The sequence below is a fragment of the Dicentrarchus labrax genome, unplaced genomic scaffold, assembly GCF_905237075.1.
Source record: "Dicentrarchus labrax unplaced genomic scaffold, dlabrax2021, whole genome shotgun sequence".
NCBI classification, from domain to species: Eukaryota; Metazoa; Chordata; class Actinopteri; family Moronidae; genus Dicentrarchus; species Dicentrarchus labrax.
This window is the reverse complement of record NW_026136721.1, coordinates 10,357,469-10,381,114: the sequence shown is the minus strand read 5'-3', so window position 1 is coordinate 10,381,114 and position 23,646 is coordinate 10,357,469. Positions and strand designations below refer to the sequence as shown.

Here is a 23,646-nt window from a genome sequence, read left to right as displayed (position 1 = left end):
TATGTTTAAACGTGAGGGTTGGTTTGTTCAGTGAACATACTATGAACTTCAACACTGTGACACCCGACATCACCTGGCTCCTTAATGAAACCCGCCCTGTAGTTTTCCTGGAGCTTCACGGACAGAGAAAGAGCGGGAGTTACAGGTAGGTTGTCTGCTAGCTTAATTGGACTGAATTTGTTCTGTAAACTGGCCCAAAGTGCTTCAAGTGGAAGAGATGAAATAGTATGACTAACTATACCTGGATATTTTTCCACCTTCAGTTCAGCCTACAGCTGTGCAGGTGATTGACATGTTGCCCTCCGGCCTCAGTTTACAATGTGGCAATGTCTGCATGCAAGAACCGTGTAACCTGTAAGCTACTGGCTGAGTTATAACGTTAGTTGGAAATTGAGGAGCAACCTCATGGCAAATTTAAAATGGAATTTATAATCTTAAAGGTGCATGTCAAATTCATTACACTGTATTCACATTCTTGTAGTTTAATGTCATGTCGGTTTCTAACAGCACTGTTTAATATGAAATACTGTTCATATTTCTTGAACAGCTTTAGAGGCTGTATTTGTTTTACAGGTTTTCACTCATTCACCCAGTAGAAATGCTGACCTCATTACCTAAAACTAAAGCAAAACGTCTTTTCATATAGTAAGGGAAAAACTAAGAACAATAAAGTAGCTTCATATTAGTTTTCCAAGTACTGTAGGACATTTATGTGTCTTCCTTGTTGGACTGTTGGACTATTGTAGTACTTACAGTCTTCTGTACACCAGTTTTTCTGTAAGGGACCCCTTTTCTATAGAGTAAACAAATGACCCCTGACTTAGTGATGTATTTTATGGATATTTCATATTATATGCAATGCATAACAATAACAATGTAAACAACTGATGAACAGCACAATGAACCCAAACAGCGAGCAATAACTGCAGGAAGTTTCTGTAAAACGAGTGATTTGGATGAATTTTGTGCAGATTATTTCCTCTGAATATTGCATCAGAGAGGAGGTTTTTTTATACAATTCCGAATGATTTATCACTTAATAGGCTAGACAAATACAGTTTGATAGAGGCCCTTAAAATCAAGAAGGCGTCGTGACCCCCACATGATGCTTTGGCAAACCTTAGTGTGGGTCCCGACCCCAGGTTGAGAATCATTGCTTTACACGATTCAAGATCAAGTTATATTTCATGTACCACTTGACTGTTAGGCATAGGGTTTGTAAATTGTCATGATTGATACAAATGATTTACTAATGCTTTTTTAAATAGAAAGCTGTTAGAGTGCTTAAATTAAAAAACATCAGGTTGACATATTATGAGGCACATAATATCTAATATTTTTATATTAGGATCCTTTTTGAAACGTGTTTTCACAACCTTGCAACTCAAAGGTTTATATTAATCCACATCATAAGAGGTTATAAATAATCTGCGAAGGGTTAATACTAACTAACAGCAAGTCATTAGTTTAATGTATAAACCCTGTAAGTATGTCTTATGGTAAAGTGGGACCACATGGTGGATATAATGAGTCCTTGAATCTTAAAAAGCAGTTACAGTTCACATTTACTGATAGCTAAAAGAGCTGTCGTGACCATTAGTGGCCACAGGGGGGAAGCAGAGAGAAATGAATGTGGGTTGGAGGGAGTGGTTGGGAGAGGAAAACATGGTTCCTACTGAGAGAGGGTAGAGCAGGGAGAGATGAGAGGGGACACTTTGATTTCTGACCGCAAGCCTAAAGCACCACTGTCTTTCATCAGACTGTCATGCTGTTTCATTGGCTGTCTCCCAGCTCTTGATTTTACTGTCTGCATGTACTGAGTAGCAGAAAACAAGGATAATCAATGCCCCCCCGCCCTCCACACACACACACACACACACACATACCCCTTCTCCCCTTTTTATCTGGGGGTGATTATTGACTGGATCTGAAGGATTTTTTTAAGACTTCCACTGAATCAATTTCCTCTCCTGGAAGACGTTTTTGGCTCCATCAGGGTCCAAAACCCCAAACCCTCCCTCCTGTTGCTGGGAAACCACTCCAGTGATTTGTGTGTTGTCAAAGTGCATTATAGACAGTGACATAGAGAGAGAGAGAGAGAGAGAGAGAGAGAGAGGTGGGGGTTCAAGAATAAAAATGATTACATGCACATCAACTCTGGCTCCCTTTCTCTTTCTTGTACTGTCTCTTTCACACACACACACACACACACACCCACACACACACACAGCACTGTAGGGCTCGATTAACATGCTTTGATTCTGTCTCTCACTCTCTCTCTCTCTCTCCCTCTCTCTTGCTCGCTCATCACTGGCATTTTAACTGGGTTGAGTTTCAGCTTTTGGGATTAAACGAACAAAGAATGTGTTTGGCAGCAAAACTGTTGGGGAGAATATTTGATGTTTAATTGATAGAGGTTGGATGTCAGAGCAGAAGGCTTGTTATTTGCAATTACCCTGAATCACTGTGTGTGTGTGTGTGTGTGTGTGTGTGTCTGTGTGTGTATATGCATGTGCGCATCTGTCTGTCTGTCTATGTCCGTGTGTGTGTGTGTGTGTGTGTGTGTCTGTGTGAGATTTACAGCCAGGAGCCTTGTCTTTGTGTGCTGTAAGTGTGAGCGATTTCATACTACGGTCAGAAACGCCTTTCGCTGCCAAATTCCTCTCTCCTTGAAGTGCGAGTAAAACTGTCACATTAATTAAAAACAATAGGGCTCTGCTCTACAGCACACTGCTATGAGGACTATTCAAATTTGGAGGGGAAAAAATATGATTAACTGGTGGTAACATTAGTTGCAAATCATGTGGGTGTGAAGATTCCTGAGGAATTTTGTATCATAAATATTACTTTTGCCTTATTGCCTCTTACTGAGAGGTGTCTCCACCCTATTTATATCAGTGAGTGTAGACTGAATATTAGAAACACCTCTCAGTATAATAAAATACAGCTCAACAACTGCACAAACTGCAGCCTCAAAAATGTCACCTCTCTAAAACATTTTCAACAAAAACTGTAACATTAATAAACCTAAAGATGAGTGCATGTGCTGCGATCATAGGGACAAAGCTGCAGGCTAATAAAAAACAACACCCACTCAGTAAGCCCTGACATCAAAATTTGTAACATTTTCACAGTCGTGTCAAGCATTAAACAAAAATGCAAGCTTTGGATTTTATTACATGATTTTCCCTCCCTGTTGCCACTGCTTAGCAATAAACACCTTTGCTGATATCCACTCGCAGCCATGGTCAACTTACACAGGTGTTACCACTTATTTAGCCAAATTAAAGCTCTCTTTAGCCAAGTGCTTACTCATGGTGGGAACTGTTGGGTCTCTGTAAATAGTGCTCCTGGGATAACTTCTGTTATGAATAGGCGCTATACAAATAAAATTTAATTGAATTGAATTGAAATTCTCAAGACTGTGTGGGCGTGTACAGACGGTTCCTTCATTCTCACAATGGAACGAACAAAGTAGTGTCCAGAACACTCTACACCTTTGAATGATCACGCAAAATGATGTGTTTATAGGTGTCCAGAATCTCAAATTACTGCACTCAAGATAGAGTAAACTATATTGGTTGGCACAATTTACACTTTAGTCGTTCTTATTGGTAAGGATGTGACAAGTTGGTACATGGAGATAATATCTCGTAATTCCCAGCATAGGCATAGTTCCTCCCAACATCAACCTGAGCAGAGGTGCAAGCAGCTAGAATAGTTGAAAACATGTGTGAGTGTTAGGGCTTTTAAAGTATGAGGGACAAAGTCATAAATTGTGCTTTTGGTCAGAACAATAATTAGTTTACCGTTCAGCAATAAAAAAGATCACATCCAGCAGAAACAGAGGAATATTTGCATTCATTTGGATTTGTGTTGCGTCACCACCAGAGGGAGCAAGTGTATGTACGTTATCCAGCTGCTCAGACCAGTTTTCAGTCTCCTTTTAGCTCTCTTTTGGTCTGCACCAACTCCTGGGAGAAGTTTGTAGCTGTGTTGCTTACTTTTATACTTAGATTTGTCCGGAGGCTGGACATATATTGTACAGTAGGTTTATTATAGCTTTGTCATTGAAAACAGCAGCACTGGATACAACTGCTAAGGCCATTTGAATTACACACAAAAATCCCAAACTGCAGCTGATGGCTGATATATGGTCATTTCATAACTTCTGATTTAGTGGAAACCAACACAAATCATATTTAACTCTTGAATTGTATCATTAATGTAGTGGATGATATTTAAAACTGAAATCTCTCTCTTTCTGTCTCTCTCTCCCTCCTTGCAGAACGCTGACCCACTGATAACCCGGCATGGTGTGAAACACGTCACGTAGTGGCTGCAAACCCGTGTGTGAGTCTCTCTAGGCAATCATCTGTCTGTCTCCTACACTCACTCACACTCAGAGCTCACCTTGAGGGCAGCCCTGCCTATGTGTACCAGCATGGATTAAGCCCTCATGGGAACTCTGCTCAGTCAACAGTTTCTTAGTGCACAAGTGCACTATCAACAGCTAATCCAGCATCTATCATCAGAAGATTGTTTTTGAACCCTGAAAGACACGCACCTAGCCTCACAGCAGAGTTTTCGTTTAGTAATGTGTTTACATGCATACATGTTTGTGTGTAATCAGACAGGTAGGCCACATGTCGCAATGTCAAATTTAATATTCCAGTGAGCAATAATAACACATCAAAGACATGATTGCAATTCAGTGATGTGAAAAAGCAGGACTCAGGTAGAAGTGTCATTCGAATATGTTACACTAGCAGTCTACAGTTAGTGTATTAGGAACCAGTCATAACGTATATGTATTCGATAAATCTACTATGTTGGAGTCTAAAGATGGAACATATTGAAGAGTGAAAGCTGAAACGTGCGCTGCAGTTCTAAAAGCACAAGATAAAATACTTGCAAGAGTGATAGCACAAATATTTGCCCTCAGAATCTAGGAATGCTGCAAATATAACCACGGAAATGTTAGAAGAGAGATACAAAAACCCAAAGCATGAGAAGGAAACTTGATACAAGCCAGAATGCAAATTTTAAAAAAGCTGCTAAACAAGTTGTATTGTTTTATGCTGCTGTAGAGAGTGATGGACTCTTTTTGACATAAACTGATGATTGTATAATTTATTTAAACATGGCCAGTGTTTTAGGTTGAATATACTTCCATTTACAAGCCTCCAAGATGCACTAATCATTAAAGCTTAAGCTGAAACACCTAGCCGATATACAGCTTACTAATATTTAACAAACTGCTGTGATCTGGTGTTAAAGCAGCTACAGCCATTATATCTCACCAAACAGTCAGCAATACATATCACAACCCATTAGAACTGACATCTATAACTTTTAGCGTATCACCATCTGTAGTGAGAGGTTGACAAGGTTTGTTTGGGACCTGCTGTATATTTAAATCAGACACAACCAAACTTGTGAAATACATCAGACAGCAAAGTGTGACACTGGACCTATGTTTAATATCAGTATGCGAAAATAGATACATCGTGTAAAATCTATTCTGTTTGTTCTGAATGGATTTTATTGGCATCTTCACCTCGAGGCCTGCCGTGACAAGCCCTTCAGCTTTTCTTAGTGAGGAAAATGTAGTTGGTTTGTTTGCTGTCTAATACTCCAGCGCACGTGTGAATAATGACTATTAATTAAGAGACATTAAGGATGCCAGCCAAGGATTTAAAACATTGGGAACGCAAATCTCATAAATCCAATTTGTGTTTTAAAATGAAAGGGCAATAAAATAAAAGAGAAAATGAGGATGAGAACAGGCAGATACAGGATGTTTGGCGTCTGTTCCTCAGCGCCACAGATCATTTACTACAAACTTGTTTGGACACATCTACAGAACAGTATTGTAAGTCAGTCATGATTCAATCTTTTGTAAATAATAAAATGGTTCACAAAGATAAATAGATTTTTCAAGGGTATTTCCATAGAAAGAGCTGTCTGCCATTTGAGTATTTCAGCATTGAGCTGCAACAGCAGGGGATGTGCGGTATTTTGTGATGTACGCTATTGTGTTTAATTTCTGGAACATTACAGTTCATGTGCTGGGCATTTTACAATAGAGACAATAGAACTGCTGTTGACATACCTTATTGATTTATCATGTATGTCAAACAGACACACAACACACACACATACTTTCACTCCCTCTCCTCTCACCCCTCTCTCCCCTCTCCGTCACCCGCTCTTTTCTCCCCCTCCATTCTCTGGCTGACAGTGAGGGTTGAGGCAGGCTGGACGGCTGTGAGTGGAGCCATTGTGCCCAGAGGTCAGAGAGAGTCAGAGATACACAATGCCAGGGTCAGAGCCACTGCGGTGATGGTCCGACCACTTGGCAGCATCGCCCTACTCAGTCAGATAAACCACAGTTGGAGAGAGGGAAGAAGAAAGAGGAGTGGGTACAAAGACAGTGTTAACCAACACAAAAGTTGTGCAGCATAATGGCCAAAAATACAATTTCACTGTAAGTCTCTTTTTATATAGTGGAGAAAGGAGAGAAGAAGTGCAGGAAGAGGAATGAAGAAGGGTTTATAAAAAATGTATGTCACAGACAGTGAAATAATGGAACAGAGAGATAGTTGAGAAGAGATGCATGAAGGTGAGGCTAGCTAATAAAGACTGCTCTAAAATACTCCTGGAGTTTGAAATTACATGGTTTGTCGGTCTTGTAACAGATGCAGAAATAATAGAATTAAAAATGGCTGCGTGCTGGGCTAAGAAACCGTTTTCCTGGCTGCTTTTGATGGAATGAAATCAAAATGAATTATATCTTTACACAAGTCTAATGGAGTCATTAAGTTCATTCAGGATGTTGTGTTTTTTGGTCTTTTATGTAATTTTGTCTACATTGTGTAAACCTCTCCAATAGTACCCAGCAAGAAGAGGAAGATAAGCTCTGTTAGCTTGTTGTATGGTAAAGAGGGTGCATATCTAAATGCCCTGTGTTTCTGTGTGGATATACGATATGTCTGTGTGTGTGTAGACATGTGCATGATTACAGGTGTGTCTTTGTTTGAGTGCACATGCAGGCTGTGGCTGTCACAGAAATGGCTGGATTGAGCACTGTAATTCAGCCAGAGATGTTTTAATTTATTCAAAGTCTGTATATAAATATGAGACATAATGTCAATGTTATGTTCGATAATCACATCTTGTAGTTTACTGCCCATCTCCACTGAAGCGCTAATGTGTTGGTCTTAAGCTCTCTCCAGTCTATAAACGTAGCCTCGCCTGGAATAACCACCATCTATTAGCTGACCTGCTGTCACCCAGCCAGAAGACAATCAATAGCCTCTGATAATGATGTCATTTACTCACAGTAAACCAGAGATAATGACGAGACTGGAGGTCTCCTGTTATTACCTCATTTGATGGGCTTTGTCTCAATGCAGGGATCAACCGTTACATGAACCTTCTCATGAATGTGTAGAGGAGTGTGTTACAGAATCAACTTGAATTGAACCCTTCAGGCAAAGACTGTGTGTAGTGTGTAGTGGCATCTACCTGATGGGTGTTGTTAAATTTAGTTATTGAATACAAATTATTAGATTACATTATTAAATAGAGGCTTATAGATATCCACACACAAACCCAGGCTGTATACTTTTATACTGTCTTTTGGGGTTTTATCCTAATGCTGATATTGAGTAGAAATGTCATTTTACAGTGTATCATAATTATTTGCAGTGCACATACTGTTCATCAATAAGCTCTGATAAAGAGTATTTACAGGATAAGGTATATTTGCATGTTACAGTTAACATCTTTGCATATTTGCACATCTGTGACAGTCCTGTAAATAATGGAGGCCCAGACACTTTCAACTAAGCTCAAGCATTTCTTTAATGTACCAATGATTTGTTGCAGTGACACCAATACTTTCCCACAAGCTTTTTTATTTTTTATTTTTTGCATTGTCAGCTGGACAGAAACTGTTTCTATATCTGCATGTATCTGCAATAGGCCAATATTGGTCATCTGATATATTAGTCGGGGTCTAATACCAGCTAACGTATTCTTGCAGTTCCAGTTCAGGAATACAACAAAATATTTTACCTACACTGATTTTACGTTTTTAGATTTTATAACATGTAGGACTTGTTGCTTTTGATGAATGCTTTGAGATTTATTTTGTATGTTGTGATTTTTATGAACACACCAATACATATTCCTATTAATTATCAAAGGTGAAGGAGCTTAAGTTTAATCAGCCTAATATTTCTGTAATATGCCTCCACATATAACAATATTTAACTTCAACCTATTCATGTCAAAACTGATTTGTATTAACAAGAAATATGTGATGTTTTTGTGAATCCATGCAATGATTCACAATAACCACCAAGTACATTTTTAATGTGAAGGCTTCCTTTGCAGTTGTAAGACAAGGATCCAGTAGTTTCTACTCTAAGTACTTGTTTGTAAGCCTGTCCAGAGCTAGTCAGGAAGAAATGTAGCAGTGTGTGCAAGGGTGGTATATATAATGTGTGTGTGTGTGTGTGTGTGTGTGTGTGTGTGTGTGTAAAGTGTGTGCTGTAGGTGAGGTGAGGTCTGAGCCTCAGGTTGATCCACGGTCGATCTGACAAGAAGCACAGGGAGTCAGAATCCCCCCTCCAGCCAACTGCCCCCCCACACACACACTTTCCCTTCTACACACAGACATGCACACATGCACCCCCGCTCCTTCGTTTACTACCTCCGCAGCCAACTCCTGCTCCCTCCATCTACCCCCTTCCCTTCTCCTCATCCTCCTCCTCTCCTCTCCTCTCCTCCCTCCAGGATGCGGGTAAAGACAGCCTGGCTGAAGTGGATGTCGGGGGGAATTAGATGCTAGCAGACAATTTGATTTCTTCGTCTTCAAGGCTTCCTACTCCTCCACAGACACAGGCAGCACAGAGGGTTTGATGCTCACAGACAGCAGACAAGCAGGTCTGAGAGGAGAAGGAGACACAGATAGAAACAGACAGAGAAGCAGGTGAAGGTAAAGAGGATTAAAGGCAGAAAGGGATGGGAGGTGCAAGATAGAGGGAGAATTAAAGAGGGCAGTTTGAAACGTATAAGGAATAATTGGGGTAATTGAGGTAATTAAGATTGACGGGAAAAAAAACAATGAAAAGAAGAAAACCAGAGAGGAAAACAACAGAGCAGGGGAAAGGTTGAGTGTGTCAGAGGAGAGAAACAGAGGAAGACAATAGGAGAGGCCATCCAGGCAGCCACTTAATAGTCCACCCACTCGCTGCTGTCCAAATGGGCACATTGACGCCTGTTAGCTCCTTTAAGAGCTCCTATAATGGACCGCAGTTTAGGTGGGCGGCAGGAAAGGGAGCCATCCTGTCCAAAGTAACTCAATTCTTCTGTTCTGTTCTCTTGTTTCAGCCCCTTTCAGCACATCAGGGCGGTGAACAGATACTGTGCTCTTACCTCGCAGTGATCATGTACACAGATAGATTTACCAACCCACAGAGGACTCTGGCAAGGTGAATTATGGCGAGAGTGGCCGACCTTGTGGTAACCTAATGTCAGTTTGAGTTGTGTGTGTGTCTGTGGGTGCTGTACATTATGTGCATTATGAACGTGACACACATGCTCGAGGTGTGTCTTTTGTGTGTGTATAGGTTCCTTTGTGCGTGTCTGCCTTCGTTAAGGTTTGTGTGTTTGTGTACAGTGTACACATGATGCTGCGTGTCCATTTATGTGTGTGTGTCTCTCTGTGTGTCTATGTGCTTTGCTACAGTGGAGTAAGAAAGTGTGGAGGGAAATGCTGTTTGAGTTATAATATTGTGTTTGGTAGTCTACTCATACTGCCGGTCTGATTTAATGCATTGTAACACACACATCCTAAAGCCATAAGGGACTAGTGTGAACGATTTATGGCATCTAGTTATGAAATTTCACATTTCAGCCAACTGAATACCTCTCAGCCTTCCAGGCGTGTAGGAAAAACTATGGTGGCCTCAAAACCCGCAGGTTGCTTTTTCTGTTCTGGGCTACTGTAGAAACATAGTGGTTCAACGTGGTGGCCGCTGTGGAAGAGGATCCGCTTCCTCTGTAGATAAAAACTATTTTATTTAGTCTAAGGTGATATTACACACTGGACCTTTAAAACTCAGTCATTACAAACTCGTGCTGTGCTGCCAAGCATCATTCTAGATTAGTCAACTAACCGATTAATCGATCCACAATCAAGCTGTCCTTTATCTGTTTTATATCATATTAAACTGAATATCTTTAGACATTTAGAGACATCACCTTTGACCTGGACTAGGATGGGCGTTTTTCACAATTTTCTAACATTTAAAAAATAATGGTGGGATTAATCGATAATGAAAATAATGGTTGCAGTAGTAGTTAGTTGCAGCCCTACATCATTCAAATCCCACAGAACTTAATATTAAATTCCAGTGGACATCCAAACTGAGGTTAAGCTATAGCTTAACATGTTTCAGAAGAAGTGAAAGAGAATGCGTGTCCCCTTTTCCTTTGCTTCTGTATCTGTGAGCATTAACTTACAATGAGGCGCCTTCCAAGGTCTCCCAGCACCAGGCTTTGTTATACAGATTCTCTGTTAGTCAAAAGTGATGTCACCTTAACCCAGCTGTGTGATGCTTTTATCCAGGGCACCATGTTTTTTAAATATTCTTTTAGGCTTTTGTGCCTTTTTTGTGTGGACAGGAAAGAGAGACGGGGATAACATGTAACAAAGAGCGACCATGTCAGCCAACCTGAGACCAAGACCAGAGAGTTTGTGTCTTCATTGATCAACTGTACTTGAATGTAAACACATGTTTTAAGCCATTTGCTGGAACGACTCATGCTGTTATTCTTTGGAGGACAATCTCATATCCCCACATACAACACAGACATACACACACATATGTAGTGTTCAGCTGGGTATTTTATTCGGGTTATTTTAGACACTGTTTAGGTGTTATAAGTCTGATAGGTGATAGCCAAATGTTTGCATGTACATTGTATGTATTGTATGACTTTTTGTATGATTTACCATCTAATGCATGAATTCTCTATATTTGGGCTTCTTGAATCTCTCTCTTGAATCTTAAATACACAACATGTCAACAACTTGCTTAACCTTGAGGCCTCAGTATGTCAAACGTGCTCCCCAGTTTTGAATACCTAATATTTTGATATTCTACTCTGATTGTAACATCTTGTCATCGCTAGCATTGATGAAATTACTGCACCATGCCAATAAACCATTTGGAAAATTTTAAATTAAAAGAAAACTGCACATTGGAAATATATAGCAAAGCATCCAGCAATCACTCCACAATACGGCACACATTTTGCACCCAAAAGTAACAATCCACGTTGTGTTTACATGTTGGCTTTGTCACCAGTTTACAGTCGATTGTTGTTTGTAAAATATCCCCTCAGCTGCAGGCGGTGCTGCTCCCTCATCTGTAGAGTCACAGAGGCTGTCTGGCGCGTAGCAGGGGAGAACACTGTATATCCAGTCCACTTGTGGGCTGCCAGACCCTGAACACACCCAGAGTAACTTGTTAACTGTTCACCGTTGGTGCCCTCCAGCCCAGCGGCTATGCTTTGCATGTCTCCAGCATCCCCGCCCACCCCACCCCACCCCCTCAGCTGTGGGTTGCCAGGTCCTCAGTCCCCCCAGATGCGGGTTGCCAGATCGTAGTAAGCCCATGCAGTGTGGAGGGGGTCTGAGATGCTGGCTGTGGCCCGGTGCCACGCTGGGCCCGGTTATTATCTCCAGATGACATCAGCATGAGCAGCAGATGCCTTTTTGGCCACAGGGGCCGAACAGAGAGAGAGACAGAAAGAGAGAGAGAGTGTGTGTGTGTGTGTGTGTGAGGCTGTGTGCATGCTGTTCTCGGCAGGATCAGGCTATTTATTACCTCCCCACTTATCAGGCCATCTCCCTCACTCAGCTGGGAAGGAGTGTCTGTTTCATTCCAAAACGACCATTTCTCCTCGTGATGATAATGTAATCATGCAAAGACATACACACATACGGAGATGAACCGTTTAATAATAGTAATCGTTATCTATTTGCTGTGGCAGTGATGCTAACACACACACGTGAAAAACGACATGATAATTAGCCTCATGAATAATTATGATGATACTAATTGATAGTAACAATCAGAGAAATAGCAATGAAAGGACACTGCTTGATGCAACACTGGAATACACTTTACATGACAATCATCTCAGGAACAGTGTGTATAATGCGAGTTACACTGGAGCACAGCACCAGAAGATACGGCAGTTAATGATGGTGATCAAGTTTGTTATCTGGGTCACCTGGCGTGTGTGTGTGGCCAACTGTGTGTGTGTCGTCCCGCTGAAAGCTGCTGGTTTATTTATGCCTGTGTTTTCTTTGAGGGACAGGCAGAAGAGGCAGGAGATTAAACTCATGGAAGCAAATCAAAGCAGAGGCAGACGATTTAGATTAAAGCGCCTGCACCTCACCAGGTTTAGCAAGTGCACGGCGGGTGTGTATATGTGTGTGCCCATACTTGTGTGTGCCTGTTAGGCTGTGCAAGGCAGCAGGCACCGCAGCCGTTCCCTGTCTATCACCTCAGTTATTTTACAGTCCTCCTTCCCCGCAGCTTATTATATACAGTCTATCCCTGCTCTGCACAGACCAATTTAATGGAGGGAAAAACGGGCATCAGGAAATGATATTTCTAATCAGACGACGGCAAAGGGCCCCTTTTATTAAAGTGGGGGTGCTCTCTCTTTCTGTCTCGCTGTCTGTGTTCAGAGCAGTCTACAAGGTTGATAATGGCCTCGGCCGGCCTGGTGTCATCATATTAAAGCACTGAGTGATTCCACACACACACACACACACACACACACACACACACACACACACACACTCATTCCCTTTCCTCCTCTCCAACCAATTCCCTCATATTCTTCCTCCTTCGCTCTTTTCTAGTGAAAATGGACACTTTTGTTGTTCTTTCTTTTATTGCTCGATACCGGTGTGTATTATACCTTTGAAATATATTGAATTCCCCAGAGTTCTCTGGGCCAAGCAATCGCACCTCATAAAAGCAGCTGTGGATTTGTAAAGCGGTAATGTGCTGGTGATCTCATGCACTGCGGCAGGTGGATGATGTGGCAGAGCAAACAGTGTGCACACCTGCAGAATATAGTGTTAGTATAGTGACAGAAACAGAATTGAATTACATTTTTTTAATGGAATTTTTTATACTTTATGCATAAAATGTACTGTACCTCAGTGCTTGTGAATGAGTGGTTGTAGTTTTTCACTCAGAATACAAACTGAGTTCAGATAATTGGTTTAGTAATGTGATCGTTTTCTTTTACATTCAGTCATAATTAAAATAGCTGTGACGTTTGTTCATTTTTTTTTTAAATTCCCTTTCCATTTTTTGTGGTTAAATAAACAAACAAATTACTGTAAGCTTTTAAAGCTGTTACTGTTATTACTGATCTTATCTGAAAGTGATTCAAATCATGTTTTGAAGGTCAGCCATCATCATGACAAGACAGTAGATTTGTCAAAGAGAAACATTTCTTCTCCAGCCACAGAAGGCAGTCTGAGCCTTTTAGCAAAACCTCCTGCTTAAGCTGCTGCTGCTTTGGGGAAAAGGATTTAATCCAACAAGAACATTGTAATTAGCCTGCTAAGACAAGACCTTCAAAATGCATATTCAAATATTTCTGCCAACCTTCAAATATGCATAGTGCTGGATTATGCCTCCATGGATTGTGCAGAAGTCCTCTTCATCCCAAATTACTACAGACAGTTTTTATTTAATATTTCAGTGGAGCCACACTGCAATATCTGAAACAAAACTGACAGCTGAACTAAAGGCCCAAAGGTTTCATTTTTCAGTCAAGTCTCACAGTGACTTGTTTGAAAGCAAGTAATAAAACTGGGATTCCCATTGTAGTTGGATCTCTACTTTGTGTGTTGTACAGCAGTGTGACACACTGGGTAAACTGTTCAGCAGCTGATGGGCTAATGGCCTTGACCTAGTCTTTTTATCAAATAGCAACACTGTAAGCATTAACAGCAAGTCCTTTACCTCTGCTGCTTTTTTTTATCTGCATCTCTTTTGTGGTGGTTATAAAGAGGTAAAAGGTAAATCAATGAGGAATAATGGCTTTAAACCTGACTCACCTCATCAGTGCACTTAATGAAAAGAGTCAGTGTATGTGAGAGGGTCCAGTGGCCATTCACAATGATATTCTATAGACTGTCAAAAGCAGTTATCTTATGCTACTTGTGGAGTCATTTTCTCTAGTAGAGGCAGCAGACAAGCACTTGTGTGTGTTTGTGTGTGTGTGTGTGTGTACACCCATATGCAGGAGCACATACAGTGAGTCTGTGGAAGAAGCAGAGTTGGTTTCAGTTGTAGCTGTGAATACAGATGGTGTCTGAACAGTGACAGACTAAACAGTTGCTCTGGGTTGCATCAGTTGTGTTTTTCTAACTCTGCGCCATATCATCACAGTAGAGCTAAATCAAACTTAACTTCTAATTATAGGCCACTGGTGGCTATGTGGGAGTTGTCCCAGAGATAGTCAGTGGTTAGTGTGGAAACAGAGAGGAAACAGAAAGTGTCACACAGGTAGCAAAGCCTGGCTGTTCAGCCTTTCTTTACTTTTCCACTCCTTTGTGTTTTATTTTTCAGTTGCATCAGCTGCAATATGCACACAGTTCCTGCTTTATAGCATCTACTAATAACTTCTGTCTCTCTTTCTCGCCCTCCAGAGGCCCCTGTGCTGTCCTGGAAGTTGACTGGTGACCACAGGTGGAAAACCAACAGTATGTTGTCACCCCAACTCAGACACCACCTCCAGGCTTGAGCTCAAGGTAAACAAGAATGACGCCAATACATACACACACACACATATACAAATACACAAAGTCACGCATAGTGGGTCTGCTGACATGCCTGGTAAGCTCATAAATTAAGTTTCTGACATTTGCGTCCACATTCACTGACACGCACATAGGCATTTGGACACAAAGCAAACATGTCATCCCAATTCATTAACACATACACTCATCCCCACTCTGACCTCTGAAACACACACAGAAGCAAAGCATATGTACAGCATGTGACAAGTGTACACAGTGGCCAGGACCATTCAGCCTGGATTCACAGGGCGTGGCTTTGTTTTTAGTTTTCTAAGCCAAAAAACATCCTCCTTGGGTGCAGTTTCGTTACTACTTTGAGTGTGCAACATTGTTTCTGTTAGCTGATTAGATGTTACTTCCTGAATGTCAACATAACTGTGCCAACCTGCTGGAAAAGAATGTCAACAGAAAGCTTAAAAGGCTACAAATCGATGCTCGGATTGACTGTTGTATAAAATATAAGGAAAAAGTGGAAGGTTAGTGGCATCATATAATATCATACATGCAGAATATAGAAGAATATTGTTCTTAAGAATAAAATAATAAAACATTCCCGGCCCTATCACTGTAATTGAAACTAATGCAAGTTTGTGACACACCCATGAGCAGATACCTCTGTACATTTTTTGTGTTCATTCTCTGCTGTTTAACTCACCCTGCCGTTCCGCCCTTCTAGCTATTCATTGAAGTTCATGACAGCATTAAGCTGGTTTGAATGCCATAAAAGACAATGGCTGTGAGTCAATGGCCTTGCCTGCCCAGCCCACAGCTGAGGTGGCCATTTTAATAGGTATTGACGGCAGGTTTTAGCCGCGTTCTCCCACCACGCTTAAAAGCCCATGTTCTACTGATTAGCTAATTAAAACCTAGAGTGAGGGCTATCGATCCAGGGGAAGGGCAGTCAGGAGGCATCTGTCCCTCAGATGGCCCCGGTACTCACTCCCCCCTTCCCACACACACAGCTCTTCAGTTAAGGCCTAAAAGCATTAGCAAGGCCTTTCACACTCCACTAGATCTATATATTGGTTTTGAGTAGAAGTTATCACTTCTATTTTAAGAACATTTGCTTGTGATTACCTGTTGAGGAGGTGATATTTTTCTGTGTGTGTGTGTGTGTGAGTGGTAAGAAGTGCCACAGCTCCAGCCTGTGTTCGATCGGTCCCCTGCCGGGCTCTCAGTAATGGTGGGTATTTATATACAGAACTATCAGACACCTGATGGAGGCAGATTACAGGCTTGTGGTTGGACAGGTAGCTATAGAGGTGTCAGCCCTCACTTTTACAGAATCAAGACTCTTCCCTTTTTCTGCCACCTCACACTAATACCATGATATCACCAGACTGGTTTGAGACAAGCTTATTTTTCCGATAAAGGATAGAAATAGATAAATACTGTGTGCTGTGTTAAAGTTAAGTGTTAAATCTCAGACAGGTGAAAAATCACAGAAACAATTGGTGTCACACACTGGGGGAGTTTTTGGAAATGGGTCACTGCAACAAAACAGAACAGATTAGTAGCAGATTAGTGAAAGAACAGTAAAATTAGATATGAAAAAGGTAAGGTAGATATGATTAGCGCTCATTTAATTCAAAGAAGGACTATTACTAGGATAATGTGTATTCTTCATTTTCTACGATGGTCAAAAGGGAAATGGTTCAATCACAGATGGAAACACTACATATCTTTTTTATATAGATACATATAGTTGATCCTATGATGTACATTTTCATAATGTTCTGTTCATGTATTTAGTTTCATTATGTAAGAAAGGCATCACTGATTTTGGATTCATCTTTGCATTGCAACTAAATGCAAACCTGTCAAGTTTGTTTTAAGTCAGTATTCAGTAAATTCATTAGGCCCATTTTCGTGTCTTGAAACCAATAAAAGTAGAAAAGTTCATAAACATGTTATGAGGCAGTTTGCACGATTTATGGAATTTACATAATTAGAAACTTTTAATTGTAAAAAAAAAAAAAACACGTTGTAGCAAACACAGACAAAAACAATTAATTAAGTATCATGGAAAAAATGGTGTGTTTGATATCCTGCCTGCATAACAGTGTGAGGTTAGCTGAGGTTGATGGACAGTGAATACTTCATTGGCACAGTTATGCAACTCATACACAAACACACCTGTGTGGAAAGTAGGCCGTGTTAGTTCCATAATCACACTCTTTCATAATGAGACTTATCTAACCACTGATCCCATCTTGGATAGGTTTTACACAGCAAAATAAACCGTGTGTGTGTGTGTGTGTGTGTGTGTGTGTGTGTGTGTGTGTGTGTGTGTGTGTGTGTGTGTGTGTGTGTGTGTGTGTTTGTGTGGCTCTGCACATTCAAGCGTTTCCCCTTACATTGCATTGAATATTTATACTAATGACCAACAGTTGAACAGAACAAAATGCTGTGTGTGTGTGAGAGAGAGAGAGAGAGAGAGAGAGTGCACAGTATATGCGTGGATGTGTTGATGCCTCCATGCATCTATCCAAACAATGTATATGTGTGCATAAAGACAGTGTGCGTCCAACGGCTTGGAGCGCACAGCGCCTTGCAGACTCACATTTCCACCTCTATATTCATTAGCCTCCCGCTCGTCTCTCCTGGGATGGAGGATTAGCCCGAGAAGGGAAATTAATGCTTTCTGGGTAGACGGCGTTCTTTCTGCCTGCAGCAGGAGGTCCATTGTCTGGTTTGATATCCGCGCAGGACACGGGACATCTGATCTGGCAGCCCTGACACACACGACACAACCGTTAGCACAGGGGGACCAGAGAGGAAGCTGAAACATGTTGACAGGAAGTGCTGCCGTTTCCATCTGGGGACTACTGTTTGATCAGAGGAGTAAAATAAGCTTGTGATTGACTTTTCTTGTTAAAAAAAGTGGTGGACAGGAATGAAGACTTTATTGGTTTCCTGTTGACAAGTAGGAACATGTCAACAGGAAGTTGATTTATTCTCGTGGTGTGAGTCATTAAGACGTGCTGGGAATGGATTTTACTTTGTAACGGGGAGGAGAGTCAGCAGTTTGACCTTTATTGGGTTGCAGGTTAGAGAGTAAACAATAGGAAATAGAATTTGACTTATAGAATATGCTGGAAGGGGATTGATTGGCATTAAAAGCATGTGTGTAAGACAAGGCAGCTCTATGCTCAGCCACTCTCAGACAGGAGGGGGAGTTGAGATTTTGATGCAATCAATGGCAGCGGGTATAAATGCAAAGAGGTTTTCATAATGCATTAGCAGCTTCTTGTATTATTCTGCTTCATTACTGAATAATGCTACATCAGGAAATAGATTTTTTTTCTAACCAATCTAAACCAAAAATTCTCTGGGACAAAATTACTCTCTGCAAATGGCGGCATTAAGCTTCAGAGGATGGAGCCCGTCTTTCACCATACTGCCCCGTTCCCCTCTCTTCTGTGTCCACAAAATCCATCAAGGGAATTTAAGTAGCTGTTAATTACTTCCCTGTCCCTATTGAAAAGAGGAAGAGAGCGGGAGAGAAATCAAGAGAGAGAGAGAGACTTTAAAAGAGCTAAAGCTTCGCTGCGGTGCAAATCCTCTCTGCCTAACAAAACCAAATCAATCTATAGCCCTCAGCCATCCACAAACCGCTCTACACTCACACATGTACACACACACACAGGAAGATGATCCTGTAAATCTGTGGTCTCCAGGGGCTGTTTGAGTGCTACTCCAGGGTTTTTTGGGAGGGGGTGACCACAGGGGTTCAGGGATTGAAGGAAAAGTGTAAATATCCCCAAATTGCAGCTAAAATGTAACATTAGGATTGGTAAGCCCCACTTTCGCCCATAATCTTCCACAGCACTAAACCATCGCACTAAATGACCTCTATTACAGAGCCAGAACCCATTAAGTCAATACAGGAGAGATTACCTGCGAAATAGAAGCGACTACCTGCTCTGACAGACATGGCCCCCAAAAGAAGCCCGGGGCAAAATTAGATTTGGGGCCGGGCGTGGCGTGTGCCTGCGGGCTAGAATTAGAGGATGTAGTATCGACCTCTGCTTGCTTGTTAGGAAGGAATGTGTGTACGGGGGCAGGAGAGTTGATCACAGTGCAAATGGCCGGGATCAAAACCAGGGCACTGTTGTGTTATTTAAGACCAAGTGAGATCCTTAAAGCTGAAGTAGAGCTGTGGCTGAGGTGGTCAGGTGGTTAGTGACGTCCTGTGTCACATGTTGGAGTCTAGCAGCAGTCAGTGGCTACATGTCCTGGTGAGACCCAGTTGTTGGTTAAAATCTGTCAAAAATGTAATCATACTGTCCCAGACAGTAAATGCTCCTTTATGACAACTATAGACTTAAACTATATCAGAATTAGACTGTGGGTGCTCAGCCTGCAGAGGGTTATTTGTGGCTATAAAAAGAAGGGTATTAAGCACAGTTTTGTTTTTAAACTGAGTCGATCATTAATGTCAAGTTTAGGTACAGGAAGTGTATTTATTCGATTAACTGATTTATAAAGGGTAGGTGACCTAAAAGAGAAAAAGATTACATTAAAATTATGAATCATTCTAATATGGACACATCAAATATTTTAGGAAATGGCAGCTAAGATTCTGGTCTTTATACTGATTTTACCCCATTTTGCATCATGTATCAAAAGCTAGAAATAATCGCTACTGTAACTAAAAGTTAAGAGTATTTAAAAATCATAATACAGTTAAATCCATAATAAGCCTTTGTGTTTTGAAGGGGTCAGCTCACCCACATTACAAACAATATATATTTTCATTTACCTTGAGTCGTGTCTGGCCATGTCAACAGCTTTGGTTTTGAGATATTTGTGGTATAGCTGAAGAATTTTGTTTGTGGTGCTCACAGCTTTGAAAAGTTACATTTTAAAAATTTACAACACTCAAACATTGTCAACAGTTGTCACTGGAACCAGCTTTTACTGAAGAAATGGTCGCTACAAACAGAGTTGACAGAGTGTTTTCTGGTGTAACAGTGACATGCAGCAGGGAGGCAGAAATCTCTGAGACAGATAGCTCAAAACTTCAGCCAAAACTACAGTATATAATATGCACGATACAGCTGGAAGCAAATGAAAATATATGTGTTCATAATTTAAGTGAGTAAACCCGTTAAAAACACGTCAGTCATTTCAATGCCAGTGTAATACAGTGCTCTAGTGTCATTGTCTGTAGTCCACATCCTCACCCGCTCACTGAAAACCTCCCAACATCCTAAAAATTCTCTAAATTCCCTTTTTGTCTCTCTCTCTTCTTCTCTCCAACAACTGTATTTTGTACCAAAGAGCCCAAAATCATTTCAGTACATTACTTCATGTTAGCTAGAAAAATAAGTTGGTTTTGTTTGTGTGTGTGTGTGTGTGTGTGTGTGTGTGTGTGTGTGTGTGTGTGTGTGTGTGTGTGTGTGTGTGTGTGTGTATTTTCCTGTTAGATGTTATTGAACTTGCATGTTTAGATTCATGCAGGCATATGTGTGTAAGGACAAAAAGTGAGGTGTGTGTGTGTGTGGGGTGTTTGTTGCCATAGCAGACATCCCGCAGGGAACGGATAGTGGTGGAGATGGAGGGAGGACGTTTTTAAGCACTTCAAAGTGGCCTCATTCCACACAGCTGAGCTCAGAGGTGTGTGTGTGTGTGTGTGTGTGTGTGTGTGTGTGTGTGTGTGTGTGTGTGTGTGTGTGTGTGTGTCTGTCTGTCTGTCTGTCTGTCTGTCTGTCTGTCTGTCTGTGTGTGTGTGTGTCTGTCTGTGTGTGTGTGTGTGTGTGTGTGTGTGTGTGTGTGTGTGTGTGCACGTGTGTGTGTGAGGTAAAGATGTACTGCTGTACCTGGCTTTGTTTATGCCCTCTTCCAATCTGGGCCTCTCTTGGGAATGAACTACAGAGAGTACTGTGTATGTGTGTGTGTGTGTGGTGTGTGTTGGAAGCTGTTTCAAGTGTGTACCAAAAAAAAGCTATGTGTCTCACACGCAGAGTGGAAGAGTGAGGGAAAGTGAAAAGATAGAGAGTGTCACAGTGACTGATGAGTTTCTGGTTTCATCCTCGGACGCTGTGAAAGTGAAATACACTTTCTATTGCTTTGTCTCCTCTTTCCCCGCAGGAGAAAATGGAAATAGCCAACATCGAACCGACACAGTCAATACCACTCTCCAGAAAAGGGCTGAGAGGGACGTTCTCCGCCGAAGAGCAAGAATGATGGAGGGAGGAGTGGGCGATAGCCGGAGTATGTCAGGTTTCATCTACCCTGTGTGACACGCAGCTCTCTGACAGCTCTGCTGCACTCGATCCAGTCTCAAAACTCTCTCTCTCATGCTCACACACACTTTTTTTTCTCTCCCCATGTCGCCCTCTCTTTCTTTCATGCACTAACCCTTCTGTCTTTTCCCTCTATTTCCAGTTCTCACACTCTATCTTCATCAGTCTCTCACCCCCTCTGGGCTGCCATTTTGCAGCATATGGCTCTCCCACACAAGTAATCACACATGCACTGCCATATGCGTTTGCTCATACACCCTCACATGCACTGTCTTTCCCTCTCCTCTCCTGTTTATGTGCTCCTCTTCCTTCTCTGTGTATCTTTATTAAAATAGCACCTAGCCAAGTCATTCGCATTTAAATGAGCTAATTATGAAAAAGTAGGATGGAGAAGAGGGGATGTGATTGGTAGGATGACTTTGACTCTGAGATTTCCACCGCTGTCGTTTGATATTTCTTCTGACCAATTGGCTGAAATCGCTGTCATTCAGGCATTCATAAGCTGTCAGTCACTGTGAAATGTAATTTCCCCACACATGATTTGATTTGTCAGCCTCTTCCAATTTCTCTGCCCACTTTTGTCTCAAACAAATGGAGCATTGAGCTACAGGCCCTGGTACAGTTTGGTCATCTGACCTTCAGGTGTTCCATTGTATGTGAAGCAGGGCATTGTGTCAGGCCTAAAACATGCTTAAAGTAACATCTAACATCTTGCACAGCGGGGTTTCCTGACATGTTTCCTCACAGAGGAGTTGCAAAATGTGAAACACATGTAATGCATATCACAAGGACAGTAAAAAACCCATGCTGAATACATGTTTTAGGCCTCAGTCATTACTGATTTAATTAAGGTTCAAAGTGTAGGCAAAGAGTAATTGTGGTCTTAATCTCAACAGAATAGGATTAATAATGTTACAATCCAGAAAAATGAGGATTAACATGGTGAGACCTTGAGGGGTGACATCTGGAGCTCACGGTACAGTTTAATAAGGTGCAGTAACCACTGGGATGTTTCAACAAACAGCATATATTTAGCAAAGAATACATGCTAAGGAATTCATGCACCCTTGGGGAAGAAATCAAATGTGCCTTTAATGCAGAGCATAAGTCAAGTAAATTTTTTTTTCAGTCAAAATTACAAACCAAAAATGTACCTCAAAGGGCTTTACAATTTGTACAGCATACAACGTCCTCTATTCTTAGACCCTCGTTTCTAAGACAACTGTTCACACCAGGAAACTAGAAGTATACAGTCATTATGTTAATGCAGAAGATACTGTATATTTGCACATATACGGATGGCTTATGTGCAGAGATATCCTTACAATAGATAAATATGGTACTGTTTCTTTACAAAAATAAGAAAAGAAAAGCAATTTTTTTTGTCGTCTGCATTTTCACAAATATGTTGTAGAAGCTGTGCATTTCCATTAACTAGAACATAAGGAGTACAACTATATCATTTAATTCAGGAATACAAAGATTTAGCTGACCTGCTGTAAAAGGAGGAGACATTTTCTGAATAATCTATAGAAATACAAAACAATGCATACAAGCTGATCTAAAATACGTTTTTTTCATTTTACATTAGACAGAAACTGCACAGTGTTCACAGTGCAGAGGAGTCACCTGTGTCTCTCCCACACAGACACATACAGTACATACATAATCATTAGTTCTCTCTCTCTCTAATCAGTGGAAGCTCTGCCTCGTTCTTTCCTTCTGTAATTACATCCCACGTACCGCATCAAGCGGCAGATTGAATCCTCATTGCTGCGCTAAACAAGTTTCAAGAGGAGAGATTGAGAGAGAGACGGAGAGAGGGATCTCACCCTCTTTAATGAATTCTGTCTGTCTCTCAGTCCTGTTGTCTCTCTGTCACTGTGTGTGTGTGTGTGTGTGTGTGTGACAGAATGGGGTTCTTCTATGACGGCTTGATCAAACAAACACACACACACACACTGACACATACACTCACGCCTGACGCCAAATGTGTTTGATCGCAGTATTGTTGGTTGTGTGTTTTTATTACCTTTGACAAAAATGCAGTCTTAATATCCTGAATAAATGTGAGCAGGTGCAGTTTTTGGAGGTATTTGTGGCTCATGAAATATGCTGACTAACGAGATGGTAATAAGCTCTACACAGGCACTGGCATTGCCAATAGAAGAGAATAGTCCCCATTCATAATCAGTAGTGCTGCGGCCTCGCTTCCATGTATACATATTGATCTTCCTGCACTCCTAAATGAACATGTGTGTCTCTTTGTTTTGTTTTTTTCTCCTCAGGCTCTGCTCTTCAGTGCTCCCTTGCTTGTTTCTCCTCTTCTGCGGGTTCGTGTGTTTATGTGTGTGATCGTGGCTATGGAGATGGATGCCAGGGGTGTGTGTGGGCGTGTGTTTATTTGCATTTACATGCAAACTTGTGCGCACACATTTTGTTGTGTTTCTTAGTGTTTGTGCCAAGAGACAACATATTTCT

At 41.3% G+C, this 23,646-nt stretch overlaps 1 long non-coding RNA gene across 2 annotated transcripts; it reads left to right on the top strand.

The window, feature by feature from the left end:
- Positions 1-23,204, top strand: LOC127354623 (uncharacterized). Of its 2 annotated transcripts, XR_007881596.1 has the most exons (4): positions 1-145; positions 4,289-4,353; positions 14,765-14,866; positions 21,011-23,204. It is a non-coding gene; the product is annotated as an uncharacterized LOC127354623 (long non-coding RNA). The 2 variants fall into 2 exon arrangements; XR_007881597.1 differs by lacking the exons at positions 1-145; positions 4,289-4,353 and adding an exon at positions 14,599-14,621.
- Positions 23,205-23,646: the final 442 nt, after the last annotated feature.